General features: G+C 41.6%; 1 protein-coding gene and 1 pseudogene across 1 annotated transcript in view; one reads left to right on the plus strand and one right to left on the minus strand.

Moving 5' to 3' along the window:
* Positions 1-10,952: 10,952 nt before the first annotated feature.
* LOC115845635 (peptidyl-prolyl cis-trans isomerase A pseudogene) lies at positions 10,953-11,486 on the minus strand (annotated as a pseudogene).
* An 8,770-nt stretch (positions 11,487-20,256) lies between these two features.
* SCML2 (Scm polycomb group protein like 2) overlaps positions 20,257-25,868 on the plus strand; it is a 108,818-nt gene continuing 103,206 nt past the window's right edge. Inside the window, exon 1 of the mRNA XM_060292585.1 lies at positions 20,257-20,379. The gene's annotated coding sequence lies outside the window, so the exon portion shown is untranslated. The remainder of the gene's footprint in view (positions 20,380-25,868) is intronic.

Here is a 25,868-nt window from a genome sequence, read left to right on the forward strand (position 1 = left end):
ACTTCTTTCTCCCCTTCCAGAGGAAAGTCCTTGTCTTCTTTTTCACCACTTCCTCCACAAGCTTATTTTATTTTTTCCTCATCCAGAAGAGCTCCTAATCTTCTGACCTTGGAGGTGTAGATTTTAAATAGGTCCCCATCTAGCTGAAGACTGCTGTGTTCCATCCTTCTTGTTTCCGGGGCTTCCTCCTGGCTGCAGGAAAAACAGTGGCTTTTAGTGTTGATCCACAGTGCCATCTGCTGCCTGAAAATGGGAGGTATCACAAGTTCCTTCGGCGCGTATTTTCCAGGAGCAGTTTTTTTCTTAAAGGGGACAAACATCATTTTGGTTTGGTTTGGTTTGCTTTGTTTTGTAACGCTCATGAACATATGCACTTCTAGGTAACTGAAAAGCTTTCCAAAGCTTTTCGTCGGCTAAGAAGACATTGCCCAAGGAGTGGATTCTGTCTCAAGGGGTCTGAATCTGAGATTGTGCATTTCTAACAAGCTCTCAGGTGATGCCAGGGCCCCTGGTCCCGGGACCACGTTTGAGTAGCGAAGGGATAGAACAGAGTAGTACGTGCGCCTGGGCAGGGGACTTTTACAGATAACCCTCCTTGGAGGTGTAGATTTAAAATAGGTCCAGATCCTGTACCAGATTGCCGTTTCATTTTGTGTTGCCCTGGCTTCCTCCTAGCTACGCAGAACAGTCACTTATACTTGTCCCACAGTGCCATCTATTGTCTGAGAGTGGCAGGCACCTGAAAGTTACTTAACTGTGTACACTGTTTTATCAGGCGAGTTCCTTCTCTAGAAGGAAACAGAGATTATTTGTTTCTTTGGTGTTTTGTTTTGAAACACTAATACACTTCTGCAGTTCTGTATAACTAAAACTTTTTAAAAGCCTAAAAGTACTTTAGGAACATTTAAATAAGGGTTTTAGAATTTGAGCACCTGAACGATCTAAAGTTTTGGTTTTTATTATGTCTTCATTTGACGGTGCCAGAAATGAGGTTTTCATTCAGTCAGGCTGTTGGGGGAGGAAAAATCATTTTCCCTCTACCCTTCTAGGTTCTTGGCTGAGACCTTCCTGTAATATAAGACAGATTCACAAGAGAAAAGCAAAGAGAAGTTTAATAATATATACCCTCCTGTATAAATGGGAGAGACCCAGAAAAAATGAGTAACTCTTGGAAATGGCCCAAGCCATCACGTTAAATACCATCTCCAGCTAAAGACAAAAGAAGATGTCGGTGGGGGTAGGTTATCAGGCAAAGCACAGAAAACAAAGGTAAGGGTGTTATGTAGATTTAGGTCCAAGCCTTGTCAATCGGTAAGCGTTTCTAGAGATCTAGAGTCCTCCTTTTCCTGGTACAGAGAGGGAGACACCCTTACAAATGGAGATATCCCTTATAAATATAAATGTCTCTTAACAGAAGGTAACTTCTTCTGGGTTTTCAGAGCTTTTCCTGTCTGCAGTTTCTTAAAAATAACAAGCTCAAAATAATCCTTATGCCAAAGGGGCATATTTAGGGGTAATATATTCTGTTCCCCTTCAAGGCTATCAACCCATCAGTATTTTTGGAGCATCTACTGGGGGCAAAGTTCTGTGCCTAGACCTCTGCAGGGATCTGTAGGTAATGAGAGCTCCCCAGGGATTGGGCTGGAGCAGTACAAAATCCAGGTGGAGCGTGAGGGAGCTGCTGGAGAGCCAAGCTTTCCCTTGGGAGAGAGAAAACTCAGAGGGTTTCTTGCTGCTGTTTGGGGAAAGATACCAGAGAGGGACCATCTCTCTCCTTCCCAGGTCTGGAAAGTAATCATCTCTGGCAGGGACATTTACAGGCCACACCCAGCATTAGGGCACCAACCAGAAAGCCTCTCTCACCAAAGCATCAGTTGTGGCTTTGAGTCAGGATGCTTTAGTCTGCTAAACCTCCATTGTATTTTGTATGGAAGCAGTGAAAGTGCCTCTCCTTCCCCTTGGAGTGACCCTTTGTCACAGTGTACAAATTCAGGATTGCTTTTGTGCCAAACTCCTACAGAGTTCATAATGAAACCATTTTCCCACTTAAAAGAAAAAATCCTCCTCCCTTACCCACAGGACTTAGGCCTGGTTCTAAGGGAGCAAGGCCACGAGATAAATTTGAGTGACCAGTTTCTTTCTGGGGGTTACTCCTCACACCGCCAAAGCTCTGTCACTGCACCAAGTTTGATCCTCTGTTTCTGTAGGATCAATTTGTTCCTGGGAGGCTCCCCAAGCTGTGCCTGGGTTCGTGCCCTTTCAGTTGCAAGAGTTAGAAACCCAAGTCATCTGGCTTAAGAAAATAAAAGGGGGGGGGGCTAGTGTCACTGGGAAATCTGGGGGTGACCCTCAGGCATGGATGGATCCAGGGGCCCACAGGATGTTAACAGAACTTTCTCTGTTTTAACCCTTAGTTCTGCTTTTTTCTCTGCTTGGCTTCATTCTCTCCTCCATATGGTTGGAAACATGAGCAGCAAAATCTTCAGACATATAGCATTGCAGCTTGAGAGCCAAGGAAGATGAGAGTGACTCTTATTCCCAGCACCCATATATGTGATTCTCAGAGATGCATTCTAACAAGCCTCATTTGAGACATATGCCCATACCTTGAACCAATCAGTGGCTAAGGGGATGTGGTAGTGAAGTCAAGTGCTGCAGTAGTCTGCCTCCATGATGGTCCCCAACGATCCCCACCTCTTGGTATGAATGCTCTTGTGTAATGTCCCCCCCAAATTGTACCAGGCTAGTCTGTGCAACCAATGGGAAAACGCAGATGTGCCGATATGTGACTTCTGACACCAGGTTATAAAAGACCCTGCAGCTTCCTCTGGGTCTTTCTCTCGGATCATTCCCTCTGGGAGAAGCCAGCTGCCATGTCCTGAGGAGAGACCCACATGGTTTGGAACTAAGGTCTCTGGCCAACAGCCAGCAAGGAACTGAGGCGTTCTGCTAACAGCCACTAGCCTTCAGATGATTGTAGTCCTGGCCAACATCTGGACTGCTACCTCATGAGACGCCCTGAGCCAGAGCCACCTAGCTAAGCTGCTTCCAAATTCTTGATGCATAGAAATTGTGAGATAATAAATGTTTCCTGTTGTGAGCTACTAAGTTCTAAAGGAATTAGTTACACAGCAATAGATGACTAGCCCATATGCCAACCTTCGTGGTCAGGGAAATCAGGTAATATAGTTGAAAGCCCCATCCAAACCAGAGCCAAACCAAAGGACCTGAGTGGAAGTTTCCCAAAGGAAAGCTGTGGTGCCAATACCTTAAAAATGGAGATCTTGCTGATCTTTGAAATGATGCTGGACAGGCCAACATAACAGTTGTCTAATACCATTCCTTATACAAGCAGGCGTTCAGCCACCTGCCAGGCCTTCAAACCTGCCCAGGTTGGCCTGAAGCTCAATGGTGGCCTTGGCTCCAGTTACTACTACTACTACTAGAGGATTAATTATCAAATATACAAAGATATTTCTGGTCCTCATTTTCCCTGTTACCAAGAGATGGGTCTTGGCTGCCAGCTGGGTGACTGTGGACAAGTTACCTGTCTAAGACTCAGCTTCCTCATCTGTAAAATGGGGTAACAGTTGTATCCACCTCTTGGGGTGATGGTGAGGATTAAATAAACATACGTGCGTAGCTCAGTACTTCCCATGTGATAAATCCCAAATATATGTTGCTGTTAGAGTATCTGGATTGGCCCTAAATGCAATCACAAGGGTCCTTAAGAGAGGGAGGCAGAGGGAGATTACACGCACAGAGGAGAAGACAACGTCGCCACGGAAGTAGAGGTTGGAGTGGTGCTGCCATGAGCCAAGGAATGCTGGCAGTCCCAACAAGGAGGAAGAGGCAAGAAACAGTCTCCCCTAGAGCCTCTAGAGGGAGCGTGGACCTGTTGACAACTTGATTTCAGCCCAGTGAAACTGATTTCAAACTTCTAGCCTCCAGAATTGTAAGAGAATAATTGCCTGTTATTTTAAGCCACCAAGTTTGTGGTAATTGCAACAGCCACAGTAAACTAATACAGTATTATTATCTAAAAAGTCACCTACAGCTGTCCAGTCCATGGCAGGCAATGTAAAAGAAGATGCAGAAATGGGAGTGGTTTTGTAATTAGACTTCATTGTTCCTGACATTTCCTATGAAATATACAGAAATAACCTATATTACACAGACATAGGTATTCACTTTTACCTTGCAAGCTAAAGAAATAAAAAGAACTTGGCAGAATATTTGACCTGAAAGTTCTAAAGAGAGAAAAAGAGATTTTAAAATGCTGCTTATGCTTCTTTACTACCAATGGCATAAACTTCTGTGAGATCTACTCTCCTAAAAAAAACTTTAAATTGTATAAACACATTAGTTTTGGATCTCTTTTCTGACAATTCTCTTTAGAATGCTTCTTTATCAACTTATCACCTTCAAATTTTGGTAGACTGAGAATATTGCTAGTAAAATTTGTCAGTGGAGCAAAGACTTATCTAAGCCATCTATTCAAATTCTGTTTGCAGACTTCTATTTCAGGAATGTAATTAAAATCCATTACAGAAGCTTGAATTCTCACAGGATCTAATCTCTGCTGGCCAATCGCTTTTGTGAATTCCATTCCAATGCTATATTAACTACACGTTGCATTTAATTAAAACTCCTACTTTGTGGTCCTTCTCCTACGCTTTATGCCTTGATATTCCTAAGGTGAACCTGGCAGTCACTGCTTTGTATGTGCGTCATGCGTATGTTTTGTACTTACAGGCAGTTCTACAGTGTAGAAAATTAGAGTTCGTGCCTTGAAATTCATAATGTCTGGGGGACTCTTTCCAGCAAATGTTGCCCCGTTGGTGGAGGATCAGTAGCTCTAATATCTTGGTTCTTACAAAGCCACCTTCAAAACTACCCTATCCTGGGTGCTAGGGCAAAGTATGTTAGAACTGCAGGGCACAGTTGCCTGGGTGTTATACAGACAAAGACCCAGATGGTACAGCCATAGAGACAAGAACTCCTGTTGCCCATTGATTTAATTGTTGTGTGTGGATACCAAAAATAGAAGCAGATTCTACTTCTCCTTTCGTGGCCTCCCACTAATGACATAATGATGGATCAAATGTTAAAACTTCCAGAGCTTAAAAATGCTGATTTCACAGTAATTGAGCTCCTTTAAAATTGTCATGACAGTGTGACACAATGACAAAGGAGGTGGTTGTGAGAGACACAAACCTAGCAGAACAGCAGCAGGCGAAAGAGAGAGGACTGCAGCCCATATGCCCAATACGTAGACACCATACATGGTAGGTGACTGGGCCAACACTCATGTGCATGAGGGGATCTGAATGTGAGATCTTTTAAAACATTAAATTATATACCATGATTTTCAGTGTTTGGATCATCTGGATCTTGACACCCTTATCTCATGAGTGCTGAAGCTTTATCATGACTTTTCATCTGTGGCCCAATGCATGCTGTGTATCTTCTGCGGCTGACTCTGCTTTGGGCTTGTGTTCAGTTTGTTCTAAACTGAAAATAAAATTACATTTAAACATAACTGCTCAGGGTCAGAGACTTGGTGGGTAGTAGGGAAAAGGGAGGTCCCTGAAGCCAGTCAGATCCTTCCATAATGCCACATTGCCTGCTTAAGAGGTGGGACATAGATTTATTCATGTAAGTTATTACTCACTAGAAAATTCAGAGGCAATACAAGGAGGCAGGTTGTCGGGTACAGTGATGTAATAATATTTTCTCAAATGATCATTGTAGCTGCTACCACAGCTAATAATTACAATTAAACTTCCTTAATGAATATACCAGTAACATTGACTTTGTAGTTGAGCTGAAGCATATCGTTGTATTTTCTTTTTTTTTTTTTTTTTTTGCGGTACGCGGGCCTCTCACTGTTGTGGCCTCTCCCATTGCGGAGCACAGGCTCCGGACGCGCAGGCTCAGCGGCCATGGCTCACGGGCCCAGCCGCTCCGTGGCATGTGGGATCCTCCCGGACAGAGGCACGAACCCGTGTCCCCTGCATCGGCAGGCGGACTCTCAACCACTGCGCCACCAGGGAAGCCCTGTTGTATTTTCTATAATGAAAATCTGTTAAATAAATTAATTGTGTAGACAAGACTATTGAGTGGAGAGGCTGTATTCAATCCCTTTAGAGGCAACAATTTACATACAATATGTAAACACTTGATATGCTAAATATAAGCACTAAATCAGTATGCTGATGACAAAAATTTTTATCTGTTTGCTAAAATTGGTTTCCTGGGCAACGCATCACTAGTCCAATTACAGATGCTATTATATATATTCTTGAAAGCATGAAAATGTGTTTTCCTTTAGATCGAAATATTCCTGCTCTTCTCTAAATGAATATGCTGCTCTTACTTCAATGTACTTATTGAGTTTGACTATTTCTAAAGTAATAGAAATCTGGTCTAACCATGTCATTTTATGAGTTAGTACACTGAGGCTCGAGAGCTTCCATGATGGAAGTATACATCATCTTGTGACAATCAGCCTACTGTCATAGACGTGAGCAGTTTCTTTCATAAGTACAAAGAAGGTTCAAAGTCATTAGCACTTTCCTGCTGCTGCTGCCACTGTAAGCTACTACTTCTGCCATCTATTCCTCCTCCATCTATTTGGTTGGTATGGTCAATTGGCACCTGGCATGCATTTCAACCTCCTTCTCATGTGTATGCTGGGCTAAAAAGCTAAAAACTACAGGGGCTAAAAAGCTAAAAACTACATTCCCCAGTGGAAGTGAGGTAGAAGGCATCTTCCTGATGCTTCAGTGTTACCGCTGACAAGCACAATCCTGAAGACGAGAGGTTTATGCATCCATGATCTGGGGTCTAGTCAGCCTGGTGGGTGTCAAGAGGCTGTAGCCATGGAAACTAGATTTTAGCTATGCATCTGTAACAGGGAAGAGCTAAATCAGACTCCATGTTGGATCTGTTTCTTTGACTTTAACCTTTGTTTTGTTTTGTTTTTAAAATTTATTTAATTTTGGCTGTGTTGCGTCTTTGTTGCTGGGCACGGGCTTTCCCTAGTTGCGGAGAGCGGGGGCTACTCTTCGCTGCCGTGTGCGGGCTTCTCATTGCGGTGGCTTCTCTTGTTGTGGAGCACGGGCTCTAGGCACGCGGGCTTCAGTAGTTGTGGCACACGGGCTCAGTAGTTGTGGCTCGCGGGCTCTAGAGCGCAGGCTCAGTAGGTGTGGTGCACGGGCTTAGTTGCTCCACGACATGTGGGATCTTCCCGGACCAGGGCTCAAACCTGTGTGCCCTGTATTGGCAGGTGGATTCTTAACCACTGCCAGGGAAGTCTCTAACCTTTGCTTTTCGTTGCTTTTGTTATTGTAATCATACATAATGGCCTGCCTCTGGGAACCCTGCCCACCTGTGAGTGGCTGCAAGAAAAAAAGAAACTAACACATCCCCTCATCAAGGCTGGTGATTCCAGGAGATGTTTTGCAAGACTGATGGACCTTTTCCTTTACTTCCTCACTGCCTCTCCCTCTCTGATTCTATAAAAGAAACTGGCATCCAGACCCAGATAAGATGGTTTTTCAGAGACACTAGTCTGTCATTTTCTCAGTCGGCCGGCTTTCCGAATAAAGTCGTATTCCTTGCCTCATCACCTCGTCTCCGATTCATTGACCTGTCGTGCGGCGAGCAGCGCGAGCTTGGACTCGGTAACACATCCAATCATTATAGTAGCAACTCCTGCTTTTCACCTTCTCCTTCACTACATTATGCACTTTTCCCCCAGGAAAAAGTGGCCACTAGGACTTCCTCTCGCCCCACTTTAGCTACTCTGGGCTGCTCTAGGACAGCTGGAGGATCCAGGACTCTATGTCCACCTTGCCCCTTGCAGTCCCTGTAAATGAAAGCTGGTGGGGAGCCCTGGGAGTTTTAATTCTTTTCTTGCAAAAACAAACAAACAAACTTATCATTTCTGGAGAAAAAAAAATCTTCCTCATAGTATCAATTTGGACAGACAGCATAGGAAAAAACTATGCAGGCACTTGAAAACTTTTGTACTTGATCTGTAAGAAACGAGGAGCAATTAAATGCTTTTAGCGTGATGACAGTGGTGTTTTAGAAAGATAAGTCTAACAAGAATTAAAGGAGAAGAAGGTGGAATCAGGTAAGCTATCTAGCAGGCTATTTTCATAGAGACTTTGTTCATTCGTTCATTTGACAGACACTTATCAAGTTGTTATTATTCCCCAGGCTTTGCACCAGATGCTGAGGATACAGTTGAAGCAAGACTGACTCTGCCTTAGTGAAGTTTATAGTAATTAAGTGAGAACTGACAATCCAGCATAGTAAGTGCTAAATAGAGGATACTCTGAAAACACAACAAAGACAAGTAGAAAAAGCACCATTTAAGCTGACATCTGAAGGATGAGTCAGGAGTGACTCCACCGAAGGATGAGGCGAAGTGGCGGGAAGAACCATCCAGGCAGATTGAAAAGCACATTCAAAGGCTCAGAGGTGAGGGAAGAGAGCTTCTTTGAGGAACTGGAAGAAGTTCGGTATGTCTAGAGCCTCTGAGTTGGAGGGTAGGGAAGAGGAGGGGGAAATGGGGAAATATGAGATTGGAGAGAGAGAATGAAGCCTTGAAGGGCTTTCCAAGCCTGTTAAGAGGTTCAGGATTTCTCTAGGGAGCAACAGGCAGCTACTTAAGCAGAGCAGGGACATGATTACTTTTGCACTGTAGAAATTCATTCTGGTTGTCATATGGAAAATGGATCACAGGGGAGGAAACTGGAAGTTGAGAGACCAGCTGGGAGGTTGCTGCCCTAGGCCAGGAGCAAGACAACCATGGCCTAGATTAGGGCAGTGGCAGATGGCTGTGGAATGGACCCAAAACCCTTTTCAAAGAGGGATCTTCAAGACATCCCTTTGTACAGTTTCTCTAAAAAAATAATTTTAGTTTTTCAAATTGCATACGTAGAATTGTGGGCTTTGATACATCTCTCACTTGGCCATGTTGGAATGGCCTAACCACTGGACACTATTAACAGGCACCACCATACATTCAACGGCAGCTGCTAGAATGAATGGCTTAGGGCCACAGAGAATATAACCAATTCCTATAGGTAGTCGTGCAAAATTAAATCGATTTTGTGATGCCAAATGTCTTTCTCGGTTCTCCAACTGAATTCTTAGTTTCTAGAAGGCAAGGCTTGTGGTATGAGATGACCCTGGAGAGGAAGGAAGGGGTCAGTTCCTAGGGCCTTGTAAAACCCAGTAAGCACTTTTGTCTTTATCTGAAGAACAGTGGGAAACCGTGGAGGGATTCTAGGTAGGGAGTTGACAGAATCAGACATGCCTTTTTTTTCACATTAAAAAAAAACTTTTTAAACTTAAAAATTCCACTTACTCAAAGGTATAGAGAATAAGTATAAGAAACCGGCAGAAAACCATCATTCCAGTTTTAACAGCTATTACCATTTACCACACTTGATTCATCTATCCCTTTTTTCCTTCTCTCTCTCCTTTTACTTTTCATTTTCTTTTTGTTGTTTAGTTTTAATTTCATAATCATAAACTAAACTTTGCAATCCAGTTAAACTTGGAGGGGGATAAGGAAAATATGGAACTGAAAGAACTGCAGTGAGAGTGTTACCGAGCCCAGGTCCGGCTGCTCGCCGCTTGAAAGCCAATTCTCAAGAGACAAGTGTTGGTAGGAAAGGAAAGTTTGCTTTATTTCGGAGTGTGGCAACTGGGCGGGGGAGGGGCGGGGGGTGCATACCTGTCCAAAGGCCAACTGCCCCCCTGACAATCAGGGGACAAGAGCTTTTATAGACAGAGAGAGGGGGCTACCTGCAGAAACAATACAGTCAGCTCTGACAGTCATCTTGAAACTGGTCGTCAGTGGTCTGACCAGCATCATCTCGATTGTTTTAGGTACAGTGTTGTAGTTTATCTTATGACAGGGCCGAAAGTAAGCTCGTCACACGAGATGAATTGTGCCGAAGCACAGCAGTAGAGGGCTGCCGCTCGCTCAGGCAAAACAGCGCCGTCTGTCCTGCTGTGGTAGCTTTTATTTAAGCATTATCTAGGTTTACACTTTAAGACTTGTTTTCTTAACATTTCAGAAATGCCAAAGCAGCAACTATGTTTTTATTGATTATACAAGCAATAATTGGCTTTCTTGAGCACCTGCCGTGCTTCGTCCTTGAGCGCAAAAGCAGCACAAAGTTCCCACCATTATTCTGATTATACTGAAGTAGCACAAGGACATTTCCTTGTGTTCCCACCATTCTGATTATACTGAGGACATCTCATGGATCAGTGCCCAAAGCACTCAATGCTTCTTTGCAGGCTCCCGGTTTGCCGGGGGGTGGGGGGGGCTCAAAGCAATCAGGACTGTTTGCAGTTCTGGCTTATTCGCCAGCCCCCAGTTTGCTGGGGGTGGGCTCATGGGTCACGTCTCCTTTCCATGTCCTCAGTTATTCCACTACAGTACAGTTAATCTTCAGTTCCAGGATCGGTTTGTTTCCATTTCTTTGAGGCCAGTAAGAATTGTGGCAGCTTATGTCATGGCTACAGCCTGGTGGGGGTCTTCCACCTGGTGGGGGTCTCAGTATCTATAAGGCAGCTCACAGGATACTGCTCAGAACATGATCTATAGCCCTTAAGGAGGAACTAAAGGTCCTTGACATTGCTTAATGACTAAACTATTATTATTTGGTCTCCTTTGACGGTTTTCCTTTGTTTCTGCATTTTCTCACTTCTCTGATGAAACTTATTCTTTGGCTAAAGTTTTTCACAGACAAAAGGCAGGCTGAGGACATGGAGGGGGGGCGGCAAGGACCATAGGGTCCTGCTCCTTTTCAAGAGCACAAAGATTATAGGATATTTTGAGCAGATGAGGTTGAAGGGGTGCTCTCCTGAGCTACAGAAGGAATGGTCTGGTGGTTAAGATAAAATACAAGTCAAATTTATTAGATTTGTCCACAGTCAGCAATGGTGATCTTCTTGCTGGTCTTGCAATTTCTGGACCCAGAGCACTCCATGGCTTCCACAATATTCATGTGCTCCTTTACCTTGCCAAAGACCACATGTTTGCCATCCAAGCACTCAGTCTTGGCAGTGCAGATGAAAAACTGGGAACCATTTGTGTTGGGGCCAGCATTTGCCATGGACAAGATGCCAGGACTCGTATGCTTCAGGAGGAAATTCTCATCATCAAATTTCTCCCCATAGATGGACTTGCCACCAGTGCCATTATGGCATCTGAAGTCACCACCCTGGCACATAAATCCCGGAATTATTCTGTGAAAACGGGAACCTTTATAACCAAATCCTTTCTCCTCAGTGCTCAGAGCATGGAAGTTCTCTTCTGTCTTTGGAAATTTGTCTGCAAACAGCTCCAAGGAGATGCGGCCTAAGGGCTTGCCATCCATAGCGATGTTGAAGAACACGGTGGGGTTGACCATGACTGGGCGGCGCAGGAGGCTCAGGGGCAGCAGTGTCTGCAAGGCGTCTCTCTCTCTCACTTTTTAAAATTGAAATATTTAAAAATAAATCCCATACATTATGACATTTTACCTCTGAAAACTTCAGTGTGCATATCTAATAAATAAGAACAATTTCTTGGGACCTCCCTGGTGGCACAGTGGTTAAGACTCCGCCTGCCAATGCAGGGAACATGGGTTCAAGCCCTGGTCCGGGAAGATCCCACAGGCCGCGGAGCAACTAAGCCCGTGCACCACAACTACTGAGCCTGCGCTCTAGAGCCTGTGAGCCACAACTACTGAAGTCCTCACACCTGGAGCCCGTGCTCCGCAACGAGAAGCCACCGCAGTGAGAAGCCCACACACCGCAACAAAGAGTAGCCCCCGTTCGCCGCAACTAGAGAAAGGCCGCACACAGCAATGGAGACCCAACACAGCCAAAAATAAATAAATAAATAAAAGGAAACTGTCAAACTGTTTGCCAAAGTCATACATCTCCATCATTTGTATATAAGGATTTTTCAAAAAATAAACCACAATTTCTCAAGTAACCACAATACCATTATCACATCTAATAAAATTAACAATAATTCCTTAACATCATCTAATACCTACTCTATATTCCTCAATAGTCTAAAAAAAATGCCTTTTGTTACCGTTGGTTTTTTGGAATTAGGATCTAAATAAGGTCCACACATTGTGTTCATTAGGCCTTTTATTATTTTTTTAAATTTATCTAATTTATTATTTTATTTTATTTATTTATTTTGGCTGCGTTGGGTCTCCGTTGCTGTGCGCGGGCTTTTCTCTGGTTGCTGCGAGCGGGGGCTACTCTTCGTTGTGGTACGTGGGCTTCTCATTGAGGTGGCTTCTCTTATTGAGGAGCACGGGCTCTAGGCATGCGGGCTTCAGTGATTGTGGCACGTGGGCTTCAGTAGTTGTGGCTCACGGGCTCTAGAGCGCAGGTTCAGTAGTTGTGGCACATGGGCTTAGTTGCTCTACGGCATGTGGGATCTTCCCGGCCCAGGGCTCAAACCCGTGTCCCCTGCGCTGGCAGGTGGATTCTTAACCACTGCACCACCAGGGAAGCCCTATTAAGCCTTTTAAATCTCTTTTACTTTACAACAGTCTTCGCTCCCTCTTTTTGTTTCATGCCTTGACTTTTGGAGGAAACCAGGTGAGTTGTCTCATGGAATATTTAACCCTCTGAATTAGTCTGGTTACTTCCTCATTATGTGTTTAATTTTTTCCTCTATCCCTCATATTTCCTCTAAAGTAGAAGTTAGATCTAAAGGCTCGATTGGATTAAGGCTCAATGGTTTGGAGAACACAGCATTTCATAGGCAATTCTATGTACTTCATCTTGATCACATCAAGAGGCATAAAATGTCTGTCATCCCTCTTTTAGACTGAACACTGGGTTCAGGTGATGACAGTCTGATCCATCCATTGTAAAGATGCTTGTCCTTTACAGTGAGTGATCAATGACGTGATACTTTGGTCTCCTGATATCGTCTAGTTCCACGGCCGCCTTTCCTGTAATGGTTTTATCGCCCCTTGATGATAATTATCTGTATCAGTTATTTCATTAGGCATGTCAAAAGTGGAGATTTTATAATTCTGTCATTCCTCTTGTGCTTATTAGTTGTAATTCTTCTGTGGGGAACTTTTTTCCACCAATCAGGACTATTTGGCAATCCTAAAACAGGATTATTATTCTTAATAAAGACTAATCCTTTCCCCTTCATTACCAGTTTTCAAAGCAAGGTGTTGATGACCGAGCTACTTCCAATGGCAACTAGTAAGTCTATTTGTTTGTTTTGGCTTTCTCTTTTCATATTATCAATTCGAACTCATGGATTTTATACACTCAATGTGTTTTAATCCATTCTATCATTATGTTTTATGCCCAGATTGTCTCCTTTTAGGCCAATGGGGACCACTCAAGGTGGTTCCTGCTTTTTTTTTTTTTCTTCCTGTTTCCTTCTGACAGACTTCTTAGTCTTTGATAGCTTTCTTGCTACCTGGCAGGAAAAGGGTTATCTCATGCATTTCATGCCGCTGACCAGGAATCAGCCATTTCTCCATGGAGTCCTGGTTCCTTTTAATGGAGAGTGGCATTTAAAGACCAGAGTCTGAGTGGTAAGAGTAGATTTGCTTTTGAGTAGATCACTTAGACTACATTGAGAAGAACAGGAATCTAGGAGGACAGAGTGGATATATGGGGACCAGCTAGGAAGCTATTGCAGTAGCCAAGGTCAGATGACTTGGATGAGGGAGGTACTGCTGGAGATAGAGTGAAGTGGATGGACTTAAAAACTATTAAGGAGGTGCAATTGACAAGGCTTAGTGAAGGATTGGAAATGATGGATGACAGAGAGGGAGACACCAAGGTTGACTCGTAGCTTTCTGGTTGATTGATTCTGGGAATCAATTGATAGACTTGATACTCAGAGCACTGGTAGGATCAATTGATTCTTTCAACTCCAATTGAAAAAATAAAAATGGTAGATTGATATTTTCACGGAGAAAAAAGAATGTTGGAGAAGACCCGGTACGTGTGGGAAGATCATAAATTCAGTTTAAGGCCAGATGAGTTTGAAGAGCCTTTGAGTCATGCAAGAGATGTCAAGTAGAAGGTGAGTACAGATGTCTGGCACTCACAAGAGAGGCCTGGAATGAGCATAAAAATGTGTGTGTAAGTCATCTATGCATAAGTGGTAATCTTTTTTCTTAAACTCTGGTTCTTTATATATTATGGAAATTAATTATGTGACTGTAATTTGTGTTACAAATATTTTGTACTAGTCTACAGTCTGTCTTTAAACCTTTAGTGTCTTTTAAAATGGGACAGAAGGTTTAGTTATTACTTAGTCAAAATTATGAATATTTCCCTTGATGGTTTGTGAACTCTTTTCTTCCTTAGGATGAACAACTCTTCATCAGGTTTACAAACATGTTCCCATATGTATACTTTTACTGTTTTCAGAGATTTTAATTTTTACAGTTACACCCTCAATCCATCTGGAATTCCTTTTTGTTTATCGTGTGGAGTAGGAGTCCTTTTTTCCCCCAATGGATAGCTAATCATTCCAACACTTCTGACCAGGCTGTCCTTTGAAATACCACCTTTATCGTAGGCTAACTTTTCACATATATGAGTCTATTTCCAAACTCCTTATCCTGTTTCATTGATTTGGTTTCTTCATCAGTACCTTATTGTAGAGAACATTTTGATATCTGGTGAAGTGTTATCTCTAGTTGGGTATTATTAAATTCTAGTTCTGAGATTTAACCCTCTTCTTTTGTTAAAGAATCCGCAAGGTCCGTTCTCTGCTTGCATTTGTCATTACAAAATCTCATTGTACACATTATAGTTCCCAGGTTTACTGGAAATTTTCCTTTATATTTTAGGTTGAGAAAGGATTATAATCTTAGCATCAGTCTTTCTTAAATCACACCACACTGGTGTATCCTGGGATACTTTCTGTCAGCCAACCCTCCCCATGGGGTCTAGATTCTGGTGAATTTCTAATAGTATTCATTTCTTTTTGATCTTGGGTCTATGTTTAGGAGTCTTTCTATGTTAATTTTGATTGCTCTCTAGCCATCCATTAAGTACCTCCTTTAGACTAGGAAACTGAGTTATCTCAGCCTTTTCGTATTTAATTGAATGTCATCAAATGTTAGCTTTGCTTTTATTCTGACAGGTGGGCAAACTCTTACCATTATTAGAATTTAAGCACAAAAGAGCACAGAGGAGAATGTCTAACTTTTCAGCAACTTTTAGGTTGCTTTTAGAAAAATGTTTTTCACTGCTCCCAGACCATTAAGAAAGTATTTGTGTGAGTGAAAGTTTTGTGTGAAGCTAACTTTGTAGCTAGGAAAGGAGGGGTGGCTTGATTGCTATGGCTTGTCTAATGCATATTTTTTAACTAGAGAAATGAAATATAACATCTTTTAACTTGAAAAGAAAAAGAGCATGACATTAATCTGATCAAGGTGTGACTAGTAAACGTTTTCACTGTTCATCAAAATCCTTATCATTTAAACTATTATAAGGATTTTTTTAATGTGAAAAATACAACACAAATTAGTTATACAAATAGCCTTTGTCAGTAGGCCTTCCAGCCTGGAGTCTGCCACATGTACAGAATTTTGAAACCGATTAGACTTAAGTCCTTTTACAAAAGAGCTTAAAAAAAAAAACCACTCATCTACATCCTGATGAGACAAGTCATTTGCGTGTTCGCTGAGTGTCTCATAAAGCCCCAAACTCACCTTGCCCACCCTTACAAAACTCTATGATATATTTGTACATTTTTCCCCTCAGTCCTTTATAGGGGCTATAGCGACTTCTTTGTCTCTTGCCCGAAATTTTCTCTCCTGAAAACTCCAATTCATCTATCAAGATCCAGTTCAAATGTCACCTCCTCTGAGAAGCCTACTTTTATTTTCCCAGGCAGAATTAGTCACTTTTCTCATAGTAGACCTTCCTTACTTCTGTAGGTATCAGTTTACTTGTTTACCGGCCTTTCAAAACTCAGAGTTCCTCAGCGCCAAACAATATTCCATGGTAGTTGTGCTCAATAAATGGAATGAATGAAGGAATAGTAAACGCTGAGGCTTTCTTATCTTTCTCTTCTTGATATTCCAGTCCTTATTCTTTTCCTTAATATGCTCTCAGAATTTTTTCAATAATAATAATAATGTCTTGTTTTTTATAGTGTTTTATATTTTCTCAAGTAGTCTCATCTGTTTCTTTTCAGCCTTTCAACTATCTTTGGATGGGTAGGTGGATCCCCCCCACCTCATTTTTATCGATGAGGAAACCGAGACCCAGAAATGCCAAGTGCCGTATGACTGCCCAATTAGTAAGAGAATCAGAAATGGATCCTGGGTTTTCTGATAACTAGTCTAATGTTTTTTTCCATGATATGACACTTTTTCTACAATATCTTCTATTCTCCAGAGATTTAGTTGAGTTAAACTACAAAAACATGCAAGGCAAATAGCATTTTAATGTGAAACTTTGAAAACTTTCCTTTAAATAGGGAAAAAGACAAAAATGATTATTTTTACCACTTCTAATTCATCATTCTTGAATGTCTTAAATATTACACAATTTAAAATTTATTAAAAGAATAGTTTAAAAAGCAGAGTCTACTCTTAAATCTCTAACTTTGTATTTTCTTTAATTCCTGCTCTGAGCAATAGTATTTGTTTTGATCTGAAAAAGAACCCACAAATCTTGATTTTTTTTTTTTTTACTGGTACTCTACATACAAAAATTACACTGGCATGCTTCATACATTTTTGGATGAACTATGTCTCTTTATAACATCCACATGAAAAGTTTTCTGAATTACATAAAGAGAGAAAGCAGTACCAAAATATGTTCTTGATTATTAGCCATTTCTTGAACTGGTGCAAGCAAATGCATGAATGTTCCAAAATTATTCAGCTATTGATTTGGAACTTGGCAAACATTGTTCCACATAATTGGTGTTTCCAGAATTTCTTCCTTTGTTCCTCTTTTCTTCTTCAAATATGTGTTCTCCTTGGATGATCCCAGCTCTTCCTACGGCTTCACCTTTGAGGTGCCAGCTTACCACTGCCAACGTTTTAACTCTACCTGTGATCAAAGCTCTTCACTAAGAATTCTCTCAAGCTACTTGATACTTCTTCCTTGACATCTCAGTTAAACTGAACATGGACTTATTATTCTCTCCACTTCTGGCATTTTGTCTCCTCCCTCCCACCCCCTCCACAAATCCTGTAGGACCCTCTTCTCTATTCCCAGGACCACTTCTGTGTCTCTGGCCTAGTCTGTCCCAAGAGTGTCTTATCTGATCCTTTGGTCCTCTGCCTTTCCCTACTCTACCCCCTTCTTCACACTGCTGTTAAATTTTCCCTCCCCAAACCAAATCTGACAGTACAATTTCTTTGCTTAAAATTCTTCCCTGAAGAAGAGACAAATCTCCCATGCAGAAGAATTGCAAATAATTTATGTGGATACTCCACCCTCAAGAAGGTGGAGCTTGACACACACACACACACACTCACACACACACCCCCCTCTTGAGAGCAGGCTGCACTAAATTACTTCTCTCCAAAGAGTATAGTATGGAAATTGTGGGGGATCAGGGGTGAGAGGAATAACTTTATAGTAGAGAAACCTGGTAAACACTATTCAGCCAGTTGATCAAGGTCAACAACACCAGTGATAAGCCATGTTGATAGTATGTTCCCTTAATATAATGTGATAATAATGACATTTTACCTCTGTGGTCTTCTTGACAGAAATGCATAACCCTATCTAATCATGAGAAAAGCACAAGACAAATTCCAGTGGAGGGACATTCTACAAAATACCTGACCAGTCCTCCTCAAAACTGTCAAGGTCATCAAAACCACAAAAAGTCTGAGAAACTGTCATAGAGAAGAGGAGACTAAGGAGACATGATGACTAAATGTGATATGGTCTCCTGGATGGGATTTTGGAACAGAAAAAAGACATTAAGTAAAAACTAAGGAAATCTGAATAAACCATGGGTTGTAGTTTATAATAATAATGCATCAGTATTGGTTCATTAGTTGTGACAAATGTACCTTACCAATGTAAGTTGTTAACAATAGGGAAAACTGGGTATGCGGTATATGAGAACTTTCTGTACTATCTTCACAACTTTTATGGAGATCTGAAACTATACTAAAATTAAAAATGTATTTAAATTTTTTTTCAGTGTATCACAAATTTAATTAAATTTTTTAAAAAGAAAAAAAAAAAAAAACCGCTCTCCTGGCTACCTGTTACCTATAGGATTAATCCAAATCCAATATCATTAACATTAGAAAACCCTTCACAATCTGGCTCCATCTACCACTTCAGACAAATTTTCTGCCACTTCCTACATATCCAATGCTTCACTCTCAATTAACTTTTCACTGTTCTCCAAATGTACCAGGTTTCAGCATATTTTGTTGGGTCAATGGTTAGGTCCGCATACAAAGTCCTATTTAACCCAAATACACATGACGTGTTGGTTGCACTCATTCTAAAAGACATTAGGTATTCTAAGCTTCTTAAAAAAGAAAAGTAAGCTGCCTTCTCCAGTACCTTGCCCATCACCCAGACAACCTCCTACACAATGTCTTCTGCCTCTACCACTATAGGACATTGGTCTTTCAAAGAACTCCAATAAGATTAGGGCAAAATATTCATAAAGAGAAAAAACCAGTTTTGATCTCGATTTTGTAAGTTTTGCGGCATTATTTCAATTTTGTAAAAACACACGAAGCAAAAAAAGGGTATTTATGCCCAGGAAAAGAGAAGAACAGGAAGGAAATCCATTAAAAAATAAACTATTTGTATTCCCAAGTGGTGGATTACAGACAATGTTTCTTGCTTTTTTGTGCTTTCTCTTTTAAAATTATGAAATATAATATACATATAAAATGTATGACAAACACATGTATTTTAAACCCAAAACCAAATACAGGGTAACTGTCACCCATGTCAATAAAATAGAAACTGACAGACGTTCTCCACATGCAACCTACTTGACCATGACCCCCAACCTCCCCAGAAGTAACTCCTAGCTCCTGATAATCATGTCCTTGTTTTTCAAGTTTCTTTGTTTTGTTTTACCCCTAGGTATGCATCCTGGATTGAGTATTGTCTGAATGGAATCATACCATTTGGGTTATCTTTCTCTCTCTCTTCTTCTTTTATTTTTTAAAAATATTTATTTATTTATTTGGCTGTGCTGGGTTTTAGTTGTGGCATGTGGGATCTTTAGTGGCGGCATGCAAACTCTTAGTTGTGACATGTGTGATCTAGTTCCCTGACCAGGGATCGAACCCGGGCCCCCTGCATTGAGAGCACAGAGTCTTAGCCACTGGACCACCAGTGAAGTCCCACTTCTTTTTTTTAACATTATGTTTTTGAGGCTTCATCCACATCACAGTGTGTAGCTGTGTATTTTCGTTGCTATTGAGTATTCCATTGAATGATTATACCACAATATATATTTCTATTTTACTATAGATGGACTTGGGTTTTCATTTTGGGGGCTATTACAAATCATGTTGCCATGAACATTCTTAAAAGTTTATTTGTTTATGATGTGCATGCACAAGTTCTTCTGGGGTATATACATAGAAGTAGAACTGCTGGGCCATAGGCTATGTTTATCTTCCACTTTATTAGATAATGCCAAACTGTTCTCTAAAGCATTTGTACTAATTTATACTCCCACCAGTGGGTGTATGAGAGTTCCTATGCTCCACTTTATTCTCAAAACCTGATAAGGTCAGTCTTTTTTTTTAAAATACCTTTTTATTGATGTATAATTGGCATTCTTTTAAAAGACTGCAAATTAACATTTTTGCCAACCTGGTGGGTTTGTAGTGGTATCCCACTGTGGCTTTAATTTACATTTCCCTGCTTGCCAATGAGGTTAATGGAGTTTTGTCAGGCTTTGATTGGTGGCCAAAGATTCCTACTTGCGATTTCAAGCTTATCCTGTTTCTTGTCTAACTTCCCTTATTCCCACATCTAAGTTTAGATGAATACCAGTGTCTCAGTTACTAATTTATTGACTGTTGGCTCCAAACCCAACCTTCTTTTTCCTACTTTGTACAATAGTACCAGAGCTGGTCTCTGCAAACCCTGTTTTCTCCTTTGGCAACTGGCTCCATGTTAGGCTCTGCCAATAGGGGGCGCCAGAGGACTTTTCTGCTTCCGGTTTGCTTATTTGTTTCTTCCCACTGCTGTGAGCAAGTGGTCGCTGTGGCGTTCTCTCGGCAGGGCGCTGCTCTTACAGTTCTGCCTAGCCGCCTCCAGTGGGTTTCTTCCTCCTTCTGGCGGTGGATTGATGTGTTCCTGCAGCTGTCGCACTATCACCTAGAGGTTTGAATCTCAGCTCTGGGGGAGTGGGAGTGGAGGGGGGTGAACATCCTCGAATTTTCTAAGTTCCTTCTTTGTTTACTTTTCCCTCAGCCCTGGAAGTGGTAGCCTCTTTCCGCAGTGTTACTTCTTTCTTTCTTTCTTTTTTTAAATTTATTTTATTTATTTATTTTTGGCTGCGTTGGGTCTTCGTTGCTGTGCGCGGGCTTTCTCTAATTGCGGCGAGCGGGGACTACTCGTTGTTGCAGTGCGTGAGCTTCGCATTGCGGTGGCTTCTCTTGTTGCGGAGCACGGGCTCTAGGTGCGCAGTCTTCAGCAGTTGTGGCTCACAGGCTCTAGAGCTCAGGCTCAGTAGTTCTGGTGCATGGGCTTAGTTGTTCTGCAGCATGTGGGATCTTCCCGGACCAGGGCTCGAACCCGTGTCCCCTGCATTGGCAGGCAGATTCTTAACCACTGCGCCACCAGGGAATCCCCGCAGTGTTATTTCTGTTACACCTTTCAGTTCTCTATATTTCAGTAGTTAACCACCCTTTGCCAAGTTAACAATTCTTTATATTCAGTTTTCCCTGTTCCAATCGCTGGTGTGGTTCCCGTTTCCTGACTGGACCCTGATTCTGATTTTGATCCCACCTTTCTCTATATCCCATCTAGTAGCTGCAGGTTAGGGGCAGTTCCCCAGTTCTTGCATGGACCCCAGGCTAATGAAAAGATATCATACTGTAAAAGTTACTAGAACCAAAAACGAGGGGCGGAGGCCAAGGTAGAATTGAATGACAAGGTGTGGAGCCCCTAGTAGGGGACTGAGATGTTAAGCAAGTTTCCAGAACAGGACCTAGGGTGCAGTGACAAAGTCAGAACCAAATAATGCGAAAAGGCAGATGAATGCCTATGTCCAGCCTTGCAGGTGACTGGAGACTGTTAAGTGCTTCCTGCCTTAGGTCACATTCATCCTGGGATCTGGATCAGTGTTGATTTTATGGCTGTGTCCAAGACTTGACACATTACTTTCTCCCTTGTAATTATTTCTGCTGTATGTGTGTCATCTCCTCCACTGGTCTGCATGTTCCTGAGGCAGGGCTTCTTTGGTTCACATTATATCTCCCATTGTACCTAATTCAGTGCATTGAATATAGTGAAAGTATATTTGTAAATATTTGTTGAGTGAAGAAAGGAATAGGCCTGGTCTCGAGTGAAGAAATAGGGACTGGGGTGTGGTTGTTGGGGATGGAGAAGGAGCTGTGCATTCAAAAAGCATAGACCAGGCTTCCCTGGTGGCGCAGTGGTTGAGAGTCCGCCTGCCGATGCAGGGGACACGGGTTCGTGCCCCGGTCCGGGAAGATCCCACGTGCCGTGGAGTGGCTGGGCCCGTGAGCCATGGCCGCTGAGCCTGTGCGTCCGGAGCCTGTGCTCCGCAACGGGAGAGGCCACAACAGTGAGAGGCCCGCGTACCGCAAAAAAAGAAAAAAGCATAGACCTGAACAGGCAATGAGATGCGATGAGAAGCCGGGACCAGTGAAGTGTGAGAGAGATGCTAGGCTGGAGAAGGGTAAGCTGGGTTGAGGGGATGGAAACCCTATCTGTCAAAGTTGGGAGAGGAAAGTTGTGGGAGGTCCCCTGGGTAGCTATTTGTATGAAGGAGATTATATATGTAGAGGATTTATATGTATATATATATATAGAGAGAGAGAGAGACAGACAGACAGACAGACAGACAGAGATAGAGAGGTCAGAGCGTGGCTGAAAGCGGAAACTTACTAAATATGTAAATTAGGAGATAACTATATGCACAGCAGAGTGGTTATTTACCTTACAGAAAAATTTGTTATAGGGTTGCTCATAAAAACAAAAATAGCAACAAAAGACAAGGTCCAGTAAGACATTTGGAATTTGATTCTGTTCCACTGCCAAAAAAAAATGTTGTGTACAGTTTTTCAGAAATACATGCACAGGTTCAAGTGAGTGTGTGCTTTCTTATTTTCTTTAATTATGAAATATTTTATATGTGACATGTTTTTAATGGACCTTAGATACACAGATTTGGATTAATTTTAATCCTTGGTTCAGGACTACTCTCATCATTATTCCATTCATGACACTTTCTAACTACTATGTCTGTCTATCCATCCATCTATCTAATAAAATTTACAATTAAGTAAGCAGCAGTGAACCTACCATCTAATATGAAAGCTAGGACTTGTACAACAACGTACATCCAGCTATGTGGTCTTCAGCTGTTTCATCACTCTGCTCCTCCTGAGCTGAGCTAAGCATCTGAATCCTTTGTTAGTCATTCTCTTGCTTTCCTTTTATTTTTTTTAAATTTTTATTGGACTATAGTTGATTTACAGTGTTGTGTTAGTTTCCGGTGTACAGCAAAGTGAATCAGTTATACATATACATGTATCCACTCTTTTTATTTTTTTTATTTTTTTTATTTTTTTAGATTCTTTTCCCATATAGGCCATTACGGAGTATTGAGTAGAGTTCCCTGTGCTATACAGCAGGTTCTTATTACTTATGTATTTAATATATGGTAGTGTGTATATGTCAATTTATCCCTGCCCCTCCTTACCCCCTGGTAACCATAAGTTTGTTTTCTACATCCATAACTCTACTTCTGTTTTGTAAATAAGTTCATTTTTACCCTTTTTAAAAAATTCCACATATAAACGATTATCATATGCTATTTGTCTTTCTGTGTCTGACTTACTTCACTCAGTATGATAATCTCTAGGTCCATCCATGTTGCTGCAAATGGCATTATTTTGTTCTTTTTTTATGGCTGAGTGATAGTCCATGGTATATATATGTGCCACATCTTCTTTATCCATTCCTCTGTCGATGGACATTTAGGTTGCTTCCATGTCCTGGCTATTGTAAATAGTGCTACATTGAACACTGGGGTGCATGTATTGTTTCGGATTATGGTTTTCTCAGGGTATATGCCCACTAGTGGGATTGCTGGGTCATATGGTAGTTCTATTTTTAGTTTTTTAAGGAACCTCCATACTGTTCTCCATAGTGGCTGTACCAATTTACATTCCCACCAACAGTGTAGGAGGGTTCCCTTTTCTCCACACCCTCTCCAGCATTGATTTATTTTTTAAAATAATTTTATTTATTTGTTTGTTTATTTATTTATGGCTGCGTTGGGTCTTTATTGCTGTGTGTGGGCTTTCTCTAGTTGCGGTGAGTGGGGGCTAGTTTTCCTTGTGGTGTGCGGGCTTCTCACTGCAGTGGCTTCTCGTGTTGTGGAGCACGGGCTGTAGGCGTGCGGGCTTCAGTAGTTGTGGCGCACAGGCTTAGTTGCTCCACTGCATGTGGGATCTTCCCGGACCAGGGCTCGAACCCATGACCCCTGCATTGGCAGGCGGATTCTTAACCACTGCACCACCAGGGAAGTCCCCAGCATTTATTGTTTGTAGGTTTTTTGATGATGGCCATTCTGACCAGTGTGAGGTGATACCTCACTGTAGTTTTGATTTGCATTTCTCTAATAACTAGTGATGTTGAGCATCTTTTCATGTGCTTTTTGGCCATCTGTATATCTTCTTTGGAGAAATGTCTATTTAGATCTTCCTCTTGCTTTCCTTGATCTCATCTATATTCAGACCTAAAAGTCCATTTTTAATTTTAGTTGTTTCTAACTTTTAAAAAGTGTATCAAGTTGTATGACATATTTGCACTTACTCTTTTCACTTAATATTATGTTGCTAAGATTTGTCCTTGTTGGTATGTGTTGCTATAGCTTACTCATTTTGACTGGCTATAATATTCTATTGTATGAATATATTACAGTTGATCAATCCCGTCTTCTATTGATGCATATTTGAGTTATTTTCAGATTTTCGCTATAGTGAACAATGCTACTATGATCATATACGTCTCCAAGTATACATGTGTAAGAGTTTCTCTGGGATAAATTTCGGAATAGAATTACTGTATCATAGAGCATGTGACTGTTCAACTTCATGATATAAGGTGAAACTATTTTCTATAATGATTATATCAATATACACACCTAACAGCAACAATTCTTTTGAAATATATCATTTTCAACACTTGATATTGTTAGACTTTAAAATTTTTGCCAATTAATATGTGGAAAATAGTATCTTATTTTGGTCTTGATTTGAATTTCCCTGATCATTAATGATATTTAACAGCTTTTCACATGCTAATTGGTCATATGTGTTTTGTCTTCTGTGAAATGTATGTTCTTGCCTGTCTTGGTCCTTTTGGGCTGCTATAACAGATACCATGGACTGGGTGGCTTATAAACAACAGAAATTTATTTCTCACTGATCTAGGAAGTCCACTGATCTTGGACTTCCTAGGAGGCTAGGAAGTCCAAGATCAAAGCACTGGCCAATTTGGTGTCTGGTGAGAACCCACTTCCACATTCATACATGATCATCTTCTTGTTGTATCCTCGCATGGGAGCCCTCTGGGGTATCTTTTATAAAGGCACTAACCTCATTTATGAGGGCTCCACCCTCATGACCTAATCACCTCCTAAAAGCTCCACTTCCCAATACCGTCACATTGAGGGTTAGGATTTCAACATATGCATTTTGGGGGGACACAAACGTTCAGTCCATAACAATGCCTTTTGCCCATTTTTCTATTTGATTGCTTGTGCTTTTCTTATTTATTTGTAGGAGCTCTTTATATATTCTAGTTGTGTGGATTGAAAATATCTTCTCCTAGTTTGTAATTTGGAAGGAGGACTATATCTGGGTTTGATGGTCTATTCTAGGACCATATAGTTGTCCTAATTACTATAGCTTCATAATTAGTTCTGAGATCTGGGAGACCAGGTCTGTTCTACTGTAGAAGTATTCTGGCTATTTTTGGTCCTTTCCCTTTAAAGCTATAAAGCTGTTGTTCTCTTCTGGAAGAGATTTTATCACCCCCACCCCCACCCCTGCCACCGCATTGGCAATGTCTGTAGTCTTTTTTTTTTTCTTGCGGTACGCGGGCCTCTCACTGTTGTGGCCTCTCCCATTGCGGAGCACAGGCTCCGGATGCACAGGCTCAGCGGCCAATGCTCACGGGCCTAGCTGCTCCATGGCATGTGGGATCATCCCGGACCGGGGCACGAACCCGTGTCCCCTGCATCGGCAGGCGGACTCTCAACCACTGAGCCACCAGGGAAGCCCATGTAGTCATTTTTGATTGTCACAACTTGCAATGGGGTAGGGGGTAGGTTTTCTACTAGTATATAGTAAGTAGAGGCCAGGGATACTACAAAACATCCTACAATGCACACAGGACAACTTCCCAGGACAAAAGTTATTCAGCCCCAAATGTCAACACTGTCAAGGGTGAGAAAGCTTGATAGAAAGTTTATAATCAGCTTATCGGAATTCTTGAAAAAAACCCATTGGAATTCTGACTGGAATTGCACTGAATCTACAGATTAATCTGGGGAAAACTGATTGACTATATGAATCATTTCTAATGTTGTTGTTGTTGTTTTAAGAACCAAG

This window comes from Globicephala melas, chromosome X, assembly GCF_963455315.2.
Source record: "Globicephala melas chromosome X, mGloMel1.2, whole genome shotgun sequence".
NCBI classification, from domain to species: domain Eukaryota; kingdom Metazoa; phylum Chordata; class Mammalia; order Artiodactyla; family Delphinidae; genus Globicephala; species Globicephala melas.